The 11,731-nt window shown below is 35.2% G+C and overlaps 1 protein-coding gene across 3 annotated transcripts in view; it reads right to left on the minus strand.

Moving 5' to 3' along the window:
- The window catches only part of NCOA3 (nuclear receptor coactivator 3), a 51,789-nt gene extending 46,673 nt beyond the window's left edge, over positions 1–5,116 (minus strand). For 2 of the 3 annotated variants that reach the window (XM_006773525.2, XM_006773523.2), the window contains exon 1: positions 5,007–5,116. The gene's annotated coding sequence lies outside the window, so the exon portion shown is untranslated. Of the gene's footprint in view, positions 1–665; positions 719–5,006 lie in introns of all 3 variants that reach the window. The other variant, XM_006773524.2, reaches the window with a different exon arrangement.
- Positions 5,117–11,731: the final 6,615 nt, after the last annotated feature.

The raw sequence follows: 11,731 nt of genomic DNA on the forward strand, positions 1-11,731 counted from the left end.
GTTTCTGGGATTGGTTTACCTTCTATGGCTGTCACTGGAGCTGAGAGCCGGCTTTAGCTCTTAGTCTCGGCTCCAGCTCTGAGACCTCAGCTGCTGAAAGCAGGTCTGGGTTTTTTTTAGCTTCTATAATTGAAACACTATTGCGGTCCTGCTGGCTGAAGCTTGGCTGGCTGAAAGCAGCTTTCTGGGGTTTGTTTAGCTTCTTTAATTGTAACATTGCTTCTTAGAGGCAAGCTCAGAGGCAGGCAGCGGCAGGCGGGGAACGTTGGAGTCCTCCGTCACTGAAGCAAGCAAGCCGCATGTTCGCTTCAAGCTGCCTGGCTGCCGGCCGCCATCTTGGCTGGCAGTTAATTTGCATATCGCCCTGATTAGCCAATGGGAAGGATAGTGGATGTACAGCTAATTACCATGTTTCTCTTTTATTAGATAGGATGGAATTGGGAGAGAGGTATTTAAGTAATGAAAATAGCCACAATTTCCATGATACCTTCACTCCACAAAAAAGGCTTACCAAAAGCCCAATTAAAAACTCTCATACACACAAAAAATTAACTTACTTCCCAGGGCCTTATAGTACTGAATCATCTCTAAAAGTGAAAAGACAGGAGGATTATAGCTGTGCATGGCCAATTTGTCTTTTGAAGTCAAAGCATGTCTCCCGTTACCTTGCAGCAAGTCCATGTGATCTGCATATCAATATATTGTAGGGTTGCAGCATCTGAAACCCATACCAACCATTAAAAGGTGTTACCATTATTTTAATTAACAAGTTTGCCTACACATGAAGAACTCTGCAGTTTTATTCTAGAAATCTTTCTAAATTATCACAATCGAATTTTAAAGAAAATTTTAAAAAGCTAAGGACCAAGACTAAAAGTCATGTAATTCCAATTCTCTTTATGTTACCCTCCAGTAAAATAACTAGTTCTATAAAAATCCTTTTAAACAGAAAAGCAATATACCAGTAGTTGATTTAGAAAAAAAATAATAATTTTTATAACTCAGTTTTCTACATTAGGGTCAAATGTTATAGTAGAGGAATGAAAGAAATGCCAAATCACACACTGTGTAATAGGAGTGCTGCCTGAAATATGTTAAGTACATTTTTAGTTGTTATAATTTTAAGACTATAAAAGATAAAAGTCTACAGAAGTGAATTAACTATCCTAAACTGATCTTTGTGAACTCACAAAGTATATTGACATAGTATGTTTGTGTACTCACATAGTATGAGTTTAATAAATGAAGCTCATTAAAGAATAGTAATAGTTTCATTAATACATGATGGAAAATATATCTTAGGAACATATGTTGACCACGTGTGCACACATGCAGAGTGTTCAAAGTTACTATAAAATGTTAAAATAAGGCCCCTGTTATCCTTGATAAATGTCAGCTCATGCACTCATGCCCAATACACACTATTTTTCACAAAGCAGAGTCCCAGGAAAGGTAATTTTGAATCCATCAGCACCATGTAATGGTTACACATAACAAATCCTATTCAAGGTCAGAAGTTTAGAGGTTTTCAATATCAGCTTCATAATAATGCAGGCTTTATGTTAAATATTTTACAGGTTCAAAAACAATAGTCTTAGTAAAACAGTTTTCAGAAACAAAGACAGAATCATAAGAAAGTAATTATAAGTTTGGCACATGAGAGAGAGGGCCATTTATAATAAACTGAACTATTTGTACAGCAGTTCACTTTTATATAGTTGTGCTGATATTTAGGCCAATTGTATTTCTTAATTAAGTTACAAAATTAAGTACTACAAGAGCTACGTTATTACCAATCTGACCATTTTTATGTATATATTTTCCAAGTGTAATAAAACCGTCCTTTTTATGAACCCTGACTATGAACTATTTACTGAGATCTCATCGCCATTCATTTTCACCAAGAGCAGAAAAATGGTGATTGTAGATTAGTACAGCAATTTAGGTATTTGTTGTTTATGTCAAAGATGCATCTTACAACTTTAACAGTTTTCTCTACATATTTTGAAAGAGAAATATCAAAGCAAACCAGCTTAACCTTCAGTCTTTTGTTAAAAGAATCTTTTTGATATGTGACCTCTGCTCAAAAAAATTACCCTTTAAAGTAAATAACTGTTTGATCAACATTAAATTCAAAATATTTAAGGCTTTAAAATTATTAATGCATTAATATTTTCCTATATATCATCACAGAACCAGTTACCTCCAGTTTTAAATGTATCATTAGTCATCAGTCTTTTTTCCATACATAGAAGGAAACTCTTAAAAGTTTCAAACTGCCCGGCTGGTGTGGCTCAATGGCTGAGTATCAACCTATGAACTAGCAGGTCATGGTTTGATTCCTGGTCAGGTCACATATCCAAATTGTGGGCTCAGTCCCCAGTGGTGTGTGTGCAGAAAACAGCAGATTAATGATTCTCTCTCATCATTGATGTTTCTATCTCTTTCCTTCTCTCTTCCTCTCTGAAATCAATTTTTAAAAATGTGGGGGGGGGGGGGGGGTTAAGTTTAAAGCCTAAGAAGAAAATAAAAGGGGGGCAAGAAACTAAGTGTGGTCTGATTACCCCAAGTAAAATAACTTTGGCTTTTCCACTTGAAACCGCAGCACTTAAATTAGCCCTAAACAGCAGATCCACCAAAATTATGGCTTTTTTGGTAATTTTTTGTAATTACTATCATAAGCTTGAGAACAAAAATTGATTTCTAAACAATTTTGCTGCAAGATACCCATTAAGTATTTCACTGCAGATAGGTCTGGGTATGACTTTGAATTAATATTTTTTAAGAAATTATTTTCAGCCCTGACCGGTTTGGCTCAGTGGATAGAGCGTCGACCTGCGGACTGAAGGGTCCCGGGTTCGATTCCGGTCGGGGGCATGTACCTTGGTTGCGAGCACATCCCCAGTAAGGGGTGTGCAGGAGGCAGCTGGTCGATGTTTCTCTCTCATCGATGTTTCTGGCTCTCTATCCCTCTCCCTTCCTCTGTAAAAAATCAATAAAATATTTTTTTTAAAGAAATTATTTTCAATATAAACTTTCTTGACACTTGAAAAAGATACTGTTGTAGAATTGACATTAACCCTATAATTACAGGATGACTACTATAACAAAGACTGATTTTTAAAAATTGAGGTGAGTTCAATTAACATGTTATTTTTGAAACCCAGGAATGTTTGAGACAGCAAACCTTCTGAAGTCAGTGCCATGAGAAAGGTAACAATATTTTTCCATAAAAATCCTTTATGGCATCATAGTGCTCTTACTATTCCTCAATACATCAGCTATGTTCTTTAACAACTTTACTGAGATCTAATTAACTTACCTTACACTTAAAGTATGTGAGTCAATGGCTTTTATTATATTCAGAGTTGTACAACTGTCACCACAATTTTAGAACATTTTCATTATCCCAAATAAGAAACCCAGTATTCTTGAGCTGCCTCTCCCCTTATCCTCACAATTCTCCCCCAACCTCACACAATCTCTTCCCTACCCCTACCTTAGGCAGCCACTAACCTACTTTCTGTCTCTATGAATTTACCTATTCTGGACAGTTCATACAAATGGGATCATACAACATCTAGTACTTTGTGACTAGTTTCTTTCACTTAGCCAAATCCTTTCTAGTTCATCCACATTGTAGCATATATCAGTACTTCATTTCTTTTTATTTCTGAATAATACTTCATTGTATAGATATAACATTTTATTTATCCGTTCATCCATTGACAGATATTTAGTTTGTTTCCATGTTTTGGGCTATTATGAACGTTACTATGAACATTTATGTACAAGGTTTTATATGACCACGTATATTCTTAATGAGAAACCATGAGCACTAAAATAATCAAAACATATTTTGATAATATATGCAAAGAAGCCTCCAAAGTTTGTTAGTAAATAGGAAAGAAGCAGGTTCCTTAAAAATAGCTTAAAAAAAAAAAACCAACAACTGGCATCCAAATGTGCAGTTTTAACTATGACTAATATGCTGAGGGCTCTAGTGGAAAAAGTGGACAACATGCAAGGACAGATAAGTAATGTTAGCAGAAAGATGGAAACTAAGAAAGAAGTAAACAGGACTATTAGAAATCAAAAACACTAACAGAAATGAAGACTGCCTTTGATGGGCTTATCAGCTGACTAGACACAGCTGAGGGGGAAAAAAGAAAAGAAAATGAGTTTGAAGATATATCAATATGAACTTCCAAAACTGAAATACTGAGAAAAAATTAAAAAAATAATAAAAAAAATGTCCAAGAACTGTGAAATGGTTACAAAAGGTAAAATATATACATAAGAGGAATACCATTCATATGAAATTCAAGAAAAGGCAACTTTTTCTATACTCATTTTTCTATTCTGATGAACTAATAAAATTTAGGAGTTACATAAAATGTTATATGACCATACAAGCAATCATAGTCTTCACAATGTAAAAATAGTAAATATACATGGGGCTGATTCAGATTTTGACTAAATACCATTAAAATATTCACACACGCCTGGTCAGCGTGCCTCAGTGGTTGACATCAACCTATGAACCAGGAGGTCACAGTTAGATTTCCAGTCAGAACATAAGCCCAGGTTCTGGGCTTGATCTACAGTAGGGGGTGTGCAGGAGGCAGCCAATCAATGATACTTTCTCATCATTGATGTTTCTATCTCTCCGTCTCCCTCCCTAAAATCAAGAATATATTTTTAAAAAAAGAAAAAAATGTTCACTCATAAGAACAAGGTGGGTGGGCGGGTAGTGCCGCATATTAAACTGTAAAACACAGTTCCCCTCCTCTCCCAAAAAGTTATGTTTCTGTATACATATATACACATACATATCCACTCATTTCAATACCATGCATTGATTCAATTAATCATTAAAGAGAAAACCATGAAATATAAAACAAGTTTAAGATTAAATCATAAATTAAAGAAGAGAGTAGTATCTTCAGAGGTTGAAATCAGAAAATTACAAAGGATCAAGCCAAAAAAAAAAAATACTGGATTACCTGGCTAACCAGTCAAATGATGTTCAAGTAGAAGTTTATTTTTATTGGTCTCTGATTCCGCTGTTCAGCAAGTATTTTGATCCTGAAGATTTAAAAAACAAAGTATGTTGAATTTCATTGCCCTTTCTTAGTATTATTGGTCACACACAAATTAACTTTTTCCCTAGACATATGAAACAAAACAAAAAGGGATATTAAGAGGCCTCTTTGAAGAATTTTAGCTGGTGCCTTATTTTGCCATATATTACTGCTTCTGCTTAAAAACTCAGGGATGGCATATACAATATGTTTTGTCACGGTTTATAAAAATGGATAACACAACGTAGAATGGAGGAGACCCAGTTCCAAGTCCCGAAATATGATCAAACCAGATGGCTAATTTGAACTTGGGACATCCCCACCTGTCCAAAAAGAGTATTTAACAAATAACAATTAAAGACACATTAATATCCTGGCAGAAACTAATACTTAAATACCCACAAGATGGATGGACAGACGAATGGGATGGATGGACAGATGGACAGATGGATGGGGTAAGCAAGCAAGAAAGAAAAAAAAGAACCACCTGGATTTTCCCCCCCACTAGGAAAGGCTGCATTTGAGTCACCAACAGGAAATATTTTTAAAGGAAAGACAGGAAAATATAAAAAAACATGAACATCTAAATGGCAGGCTTTTCCACTAATGTGGAGGTGATTCTAGTGCACAAACAAGTGTCCAGCCGGTGTGGCTCAGTGGAAGAGCTTTGACCCATGAACCAAGAGGTCGCTGGTTCTATTCCTGGTCAGGGCAAATGCCCGGGTTGTGGGCTCGGTCCCCAATGTGGGGCAAACAGGAGGCAGCCAATCAATGATGTTTCTCTCTCATCAATGTCTGTCTCTCTGTCTCTCTCCCTTCCTTTAAAAAAATCAATAAAAACACATTTTTTATTTTAAATAAAATCAAAATTCACCATCTTATGAATGGCCAAATGTAACAATAAAGCAACAACAATCTATCCCTAACTCTAGTAGTAGCTATATCAAGACAACAACCATAACTAGCCCTAAAGTCAACAGCAAGCATGATGGAATTGGCACGTCTGTTGGGAAGGGATAGAAGAAGAAAATAAGATATTTGAAGCCATGGCAAATTCCTAACCACAATATAGCTATATGATGTGATGGGTCTGTTGTAATTTTGAAACCCAAATTAAAGGTAAGAAAATTAGGGGATGGAAGTGAGAAGCACATCATATGTGGTACACAAAGGAAAAAGAGGAGAATCGAGGTAGTATATCAGTGCCATTCAAATAAAAACAGCTGATATATCTACTAACACATCTATTTATAAGCACAGTATAGTCTCTAAGTTATAACTGAGAAATGACAAAAACAAGCTTGTTCTTGGGATAAATCTCCCTATCCACAATAGTCGTTGGCATAATGGTTCGAACTTCGGAGTCCACCAGATCTAGACTCAACTCTCACTTACTAGCTAGGTACCTCTGAGTCAACTTAAGACTTCTTAGAGACTTGGATTTATCTTAAATTGGGAATTACACCAAAGAGGCTCTTGTAAAGATAAAGTAGAAATGCTTAAAATTCCTTATTAGTACTTAATACATAAATGCTTATTAAAAGCTATCAGCCAAACAAAAGATTACTTGACATATAAGATTTTCCAAGCACACTGAAATGAAAAATAGGAGAAAACAATCATTCATTTTAGTTTTTAAATGAAATCAATGTGTTATGACTAATTTTTCTGATATCCAATTTAATTAGAGGGAGATGAAAGGGAGGGAAAGGCAAGCCAAACTTCTATAAAGAAAATCCAAGATTTCTGGCCCTGGTTTTAAATCAAGTATCACTTCAGAAATGGTTCTTTTGTTGATGCTCCTTTAATTGAGGGAAGGGGAAGAGTTTTGGGGTGAGCATAAGGCCTACAAAACAAAAGTAGTGGGTAGGAAAAAGAATTTGATTCAGTATATACCTACTACTGTAACAACCAACCCAGGAAACAAGTACTGCTGCCTAGTGCGGAATGTTGGCAAACAGAGCCTACATTAACACTAAAGTATTATTGTACAGCTGGTGAGAACTATTTAAAGGAGTGCTGACCCACCCAATTTGTACCCCATAACCCTCATGTATCCAAAGAAACACCACCTACAAAATTCTTCGCTCCCAGAAGTGTGCAGTGGGGGCTAGAGAGGTCCCCAAATCATAGATCTATGGATCTATGGTTTGCCCCAAGAGCATTACACCAAAGAAGGCTGCAAGAGCTAGGTCTAAAAAGTACATATTCTAGGATCTTGTAAAGTATGGAACTATTAGGAAAACTACATTTAACTTGTCTAGAACCAAGATTCTACAAAGGCAACAGCCCTAAAAAATTTCTTGAAACTGTATTTCTTACTTTTATCAAAAATAAGCTTAATTACTCTTACTCTTTTTTATAATTTAGACTTTAGTCAATCACACATACAAAAATCAAATCACATTGATACAAAAACTGAATGTCACATCCCAAAGAGGTATCTGAGAAGGTGAGGGGTGGACATTAATTTTTCTACTAGAATTAGCAAAAAGGTTACTGATGAGATCCACATCATCAAAACCTGCATCACTAGAAAGCTAATGGAGGAGGGGGTCAAACTGAGCTTTGTTAATAGCTGGTCTGAGAAAATGTGCCTTGAGGCCAAAACAAAGACTTAAACTGAGGGAGGGGAGTTGACAGAAGAAAATCCAAACTATAAGGTGCTAATGCTTGGAAACAGAAATAGACAGAAAGAAGCCACTGAGTATTATAAACATGTCTTTCTTTTGCTGTTGAACATGGAAGGAGGCAAGGACTCTACTATTAATCATATTAAACTCATTGTTCTTTCCATGCTGCTACGGGCAATGCTCCTAGAGACTCCCTCCGCAGTCCCCTAAAATCATAGAGATGGGGAAATCACGTCTTTGGGGAAAGCCAGCTGTTGCCCACTCATCTTCAAAGCACTACAGAATAAGTTTCTGCACCAATTAAATTTCAGGTTAAAGATTACCTAATATTGGTGTAAATTAAATTTAACATTCTTTTGCAGTTGAGATTATTCGTCAAGCGATAAATATATCCTTTGTTAAAACCATAACATTTTTAACTTGCAACTACAACCAATTTGAAGCTATACTAAAAACAGATGTTAAGTTAATAATCACATGAAAATTTGGTATTATATGGAAAGGTATCACTTTTTTGAAACTAAATAAACTCAACTCAGTAAAAAGATTCTTTTTTTTAAATATTTATGACTTAATTCCATTAAAGACAGTGTGATGACAAACCTTCTTAAATGCCATAATCTTTTTCACAAGGGGGGAAGGAATTATTTCAAATTACAGCATATGCATGTCTAATAAAGTAAGGACAGGGTCAAAAAAACTGAAATGTATTACCACTTATCATATGGTATATATTAAAAGGATCAAGCTGATTTATAATAATTTACACTAGTCATGTAATAAATTATAATAAACATTTAGTCCTATCTGGAATCCACCTGAAAATTTAACTGACGCAGTAAAACAGAAACCTTGGTTTCAGAAAAGTCCTGCTTCTTGAAGTAACCTTGCATGAGACATTTAATTCAATTAAATGTTTGCTCTGTACCTATTAAATGCCAGATACTGCAGTGGCACTCAGAGTTATAAGCAAAATATGGTTCTTGCCATTAATTAGGAAAGCAGGTATAAATAGCCACTATACTTCCCGAAATGAAAACTATGTTCATTCATTAAGCATTTGCTGAGCATGTACATGCTACACACTGTACCAGACACCAGGGATACAAGAACCAGAAGCTGAAGACAGAGTCCAATAATAATATTAAAGGAGGGAAGAGAGAACTGGATTGCTGTGTAACTTTACTGTAAAGAACTATTTAAATGTGAATGCAAGACAAATCCAAAACCATTTACCTCAACGTAAAAGAGAGAATTATTGATAATACTTAAATGTACAGATAATTTCTGTAATTATTTTCTATAGTTATCATAACCAAAATGTCATTTGAATTTCTTTATAATGAAATGCAAAGAAAGTAATTCTTATAAAAATGTTAGCCAATTGTGTAAAGATTACATGAGACATAGAAAACATTAATGGGGTATATATAACGAACATCTGCTGAAATGAGAGCTATTTTAACTCAACATATTCAGGAAATATGCTTACACAACGACACTATCCACTGATGAACAATGGCAGTAAATGTAACCATTCTGCATTTTTAAAATTACCTTGAGATTAAGGAGAAAACTAAAAAATCGGTTGGCATACCAGTTTATTAAGAGGCCCCTCATCTTTGGCTGAGTTGTAGTTAGTAATGACATGGTTACTAAAACAGGCATGCAAGCAAGCCGCTTGCTGGTGCTTGTTCAGATTTCCCTCTCCCCCCTCTTGGAAAAACTGCATGCCGTGCTGCACGATCACACAAAATAAATACAGGAAGCCTGGGTGGGGAGGTGAGCGAAGCTCTGGGCTCCACCAGTGGAAGGCGTTCCACAAGAATTGCTACAGGGTCAAAAGTTTACAGTGGTTTCAATTTCACCTTTTAGCAGCCAATCAGGAAACAGAGACTGCTCGCTGACCCCTCAGGCTGCAAATGAACATTAACTCATTGGCTACCAGGACTATATATATTCCTTTTCAGGGAAGGCTTTTCCTTTTTCTTTCTTTTATTTGGGGAGGCAGGGAAGGTGGGGATGGAAGGCAAAAAACATTTTAAGTTCAAGGTGACAAGACCATGTATATTAAACAGGCATTTGAGGGGGAAAATAATTGAGTAGTTATCATCTTTCTCCTTGAAATCAGTTTCTTTATCTTGTAGTAGCTAACAAACCAACCATTAATGCTAATATCAAGACAGTGAATTTAGGTAGGTTAAAGTGGCAGATGTATCTCCATGAGATTCTAAGAACAATTTAAAATATAATGAAAGATAATGGCTGGTTGTGTATCTAGTAAATACTTAAAAACAACTCAAAAAATGAAGACACTTAAAGTATTTATCTACACTCCAATTTTTTATTTGCACAGATCCCCCCCATCTCCTTTCCAAAACATTAATATAAACAGGCAACATGTCTACCAAAATGCAGATACAGCTTCTAAGGTTTAAGCTTTCTTTTCCTGTATTCTCTCCAAACACCAGTACCCAGGAATGACCCCCGCCACCATACATTAAACTCAAGAGTGAACCTTTGGAAACAGACACAACTGCTCTCTAATTTTTTTTATGTAAATTTCTTCCAAATGCAGAAAACCTCAGTAAACTAATCCATTACTCTTTTCAACGTTCTATACTTAACACTGAAGAGCTATACTTAAAATGAAGATCTATACACACCTTAACTATACTACATTTAAAAACTGAATTTCTTTACATGATAAATTGAAATATCTGTATTAACTACCCAAAACAATCAGTTAAATCCTCAATAAGCAGACATGTGAACTTGTAGTTAGCATTATTTCTCATTAATACAATTAGCAGGCTTATTTAAATTTAAGGTTATATTTAGAAGCTACTGTAGACACTACCACTGCCTAAGAAAATTACTTCATGTAAGAAATTCATTTTCTTATCCAAACCAGCAAAGTAAGACACCACAGTTATTTCTGAACACCCAAAGATAACCTTTAAACAAAACTGCCTTACTTAACAACTGCTAAAGGATCCCCAAATAAATTCATAGTGTATAAAGTTTATATAGCAATTTAATGTCAGTTGTTAAGACAGTAAATTAAAAAACTGATGCTGACATAGGTGTGTGGTTGTTTTTTTAAGTCAGCATTAAAACAAGTAATTTTCTGGTTTTAAAAAAAACCAACCTCCCAAACTGTCATGATTTAAGTTTATGCATATGTGTTAACAAAAAGTCTATACTTTTAAAATCTAGGTTTCTTAAACATGGCTTGCAGAAACTTTTTTAATATAATACATTAAATTAGAGAAGTCATCTCTATATCTTCTTTTTACAAGATGGCCTCATTCTGAAAGAAAATGGATGCAATAAAATTTTATATCAAGTCAGCATGTTAGCAAGAAGCTTTTTTGTGTGTCCTGAATTTGATTAATACAAGCCAAGGTCACTTCCTGAAAGATGCCTACCATTGCAGCTGCAGGCAAACTAGACTTCAGCATAAGGCTGGGGGAAGGGAATGGATGATGGCATTTATTAACACTGAGATAGGCTTCCATCTCCACCAGCAATATATATAAGAAGGGGAGAACAGGAAGATCCCAGAATTCCTGGCATATAAAGATTAAAAAATTTCCCCTCAATATTTAAGGAAATTAACTCAGTATAATACTCATGTCAAAATTCCGTCAAAGATATCTTCACTGCTACAATACATTAAAACATTTTACTTCATACAAATCATCTAATACCAGACACTATACAATTCAGCACAATACGACCTGTACTTGCTATGCAAAATGCCTACAAAGGCAAATACAGGCCCTTGAAGAAAAGAATCAGATTCAATTTCTCTCAGCTAATGCCCAGGGTGGCGTAAAAGTCATGAAAGTAGGAATCCAAGCCTATATTGCAAAATATTTGCAAAAGTTTTATACTGAACACCAAAAAAATTAAGATAACCTAGGAATGAACTTAGCTAAGGAGGTAAAAGACCTGTACTTGGAAAACTACAGGACATTAAAAAAAAAAGACTTAAGGAAAACATAAACA

This window comes from Myotis davidii, unplaced genomic scaffold, assembly GCF_000327345.1.
Source record: "Myotis davidii unplaced genomic scaffold, ASM32734v1 scaffold827, whole genome shotgun sequence".
Lineage (NCBI taxonomy): Eukaryota > Metazoa > Chordata > Mammalia > Chiroptera > Vespertilionidae > Myotis > Myotis davidii.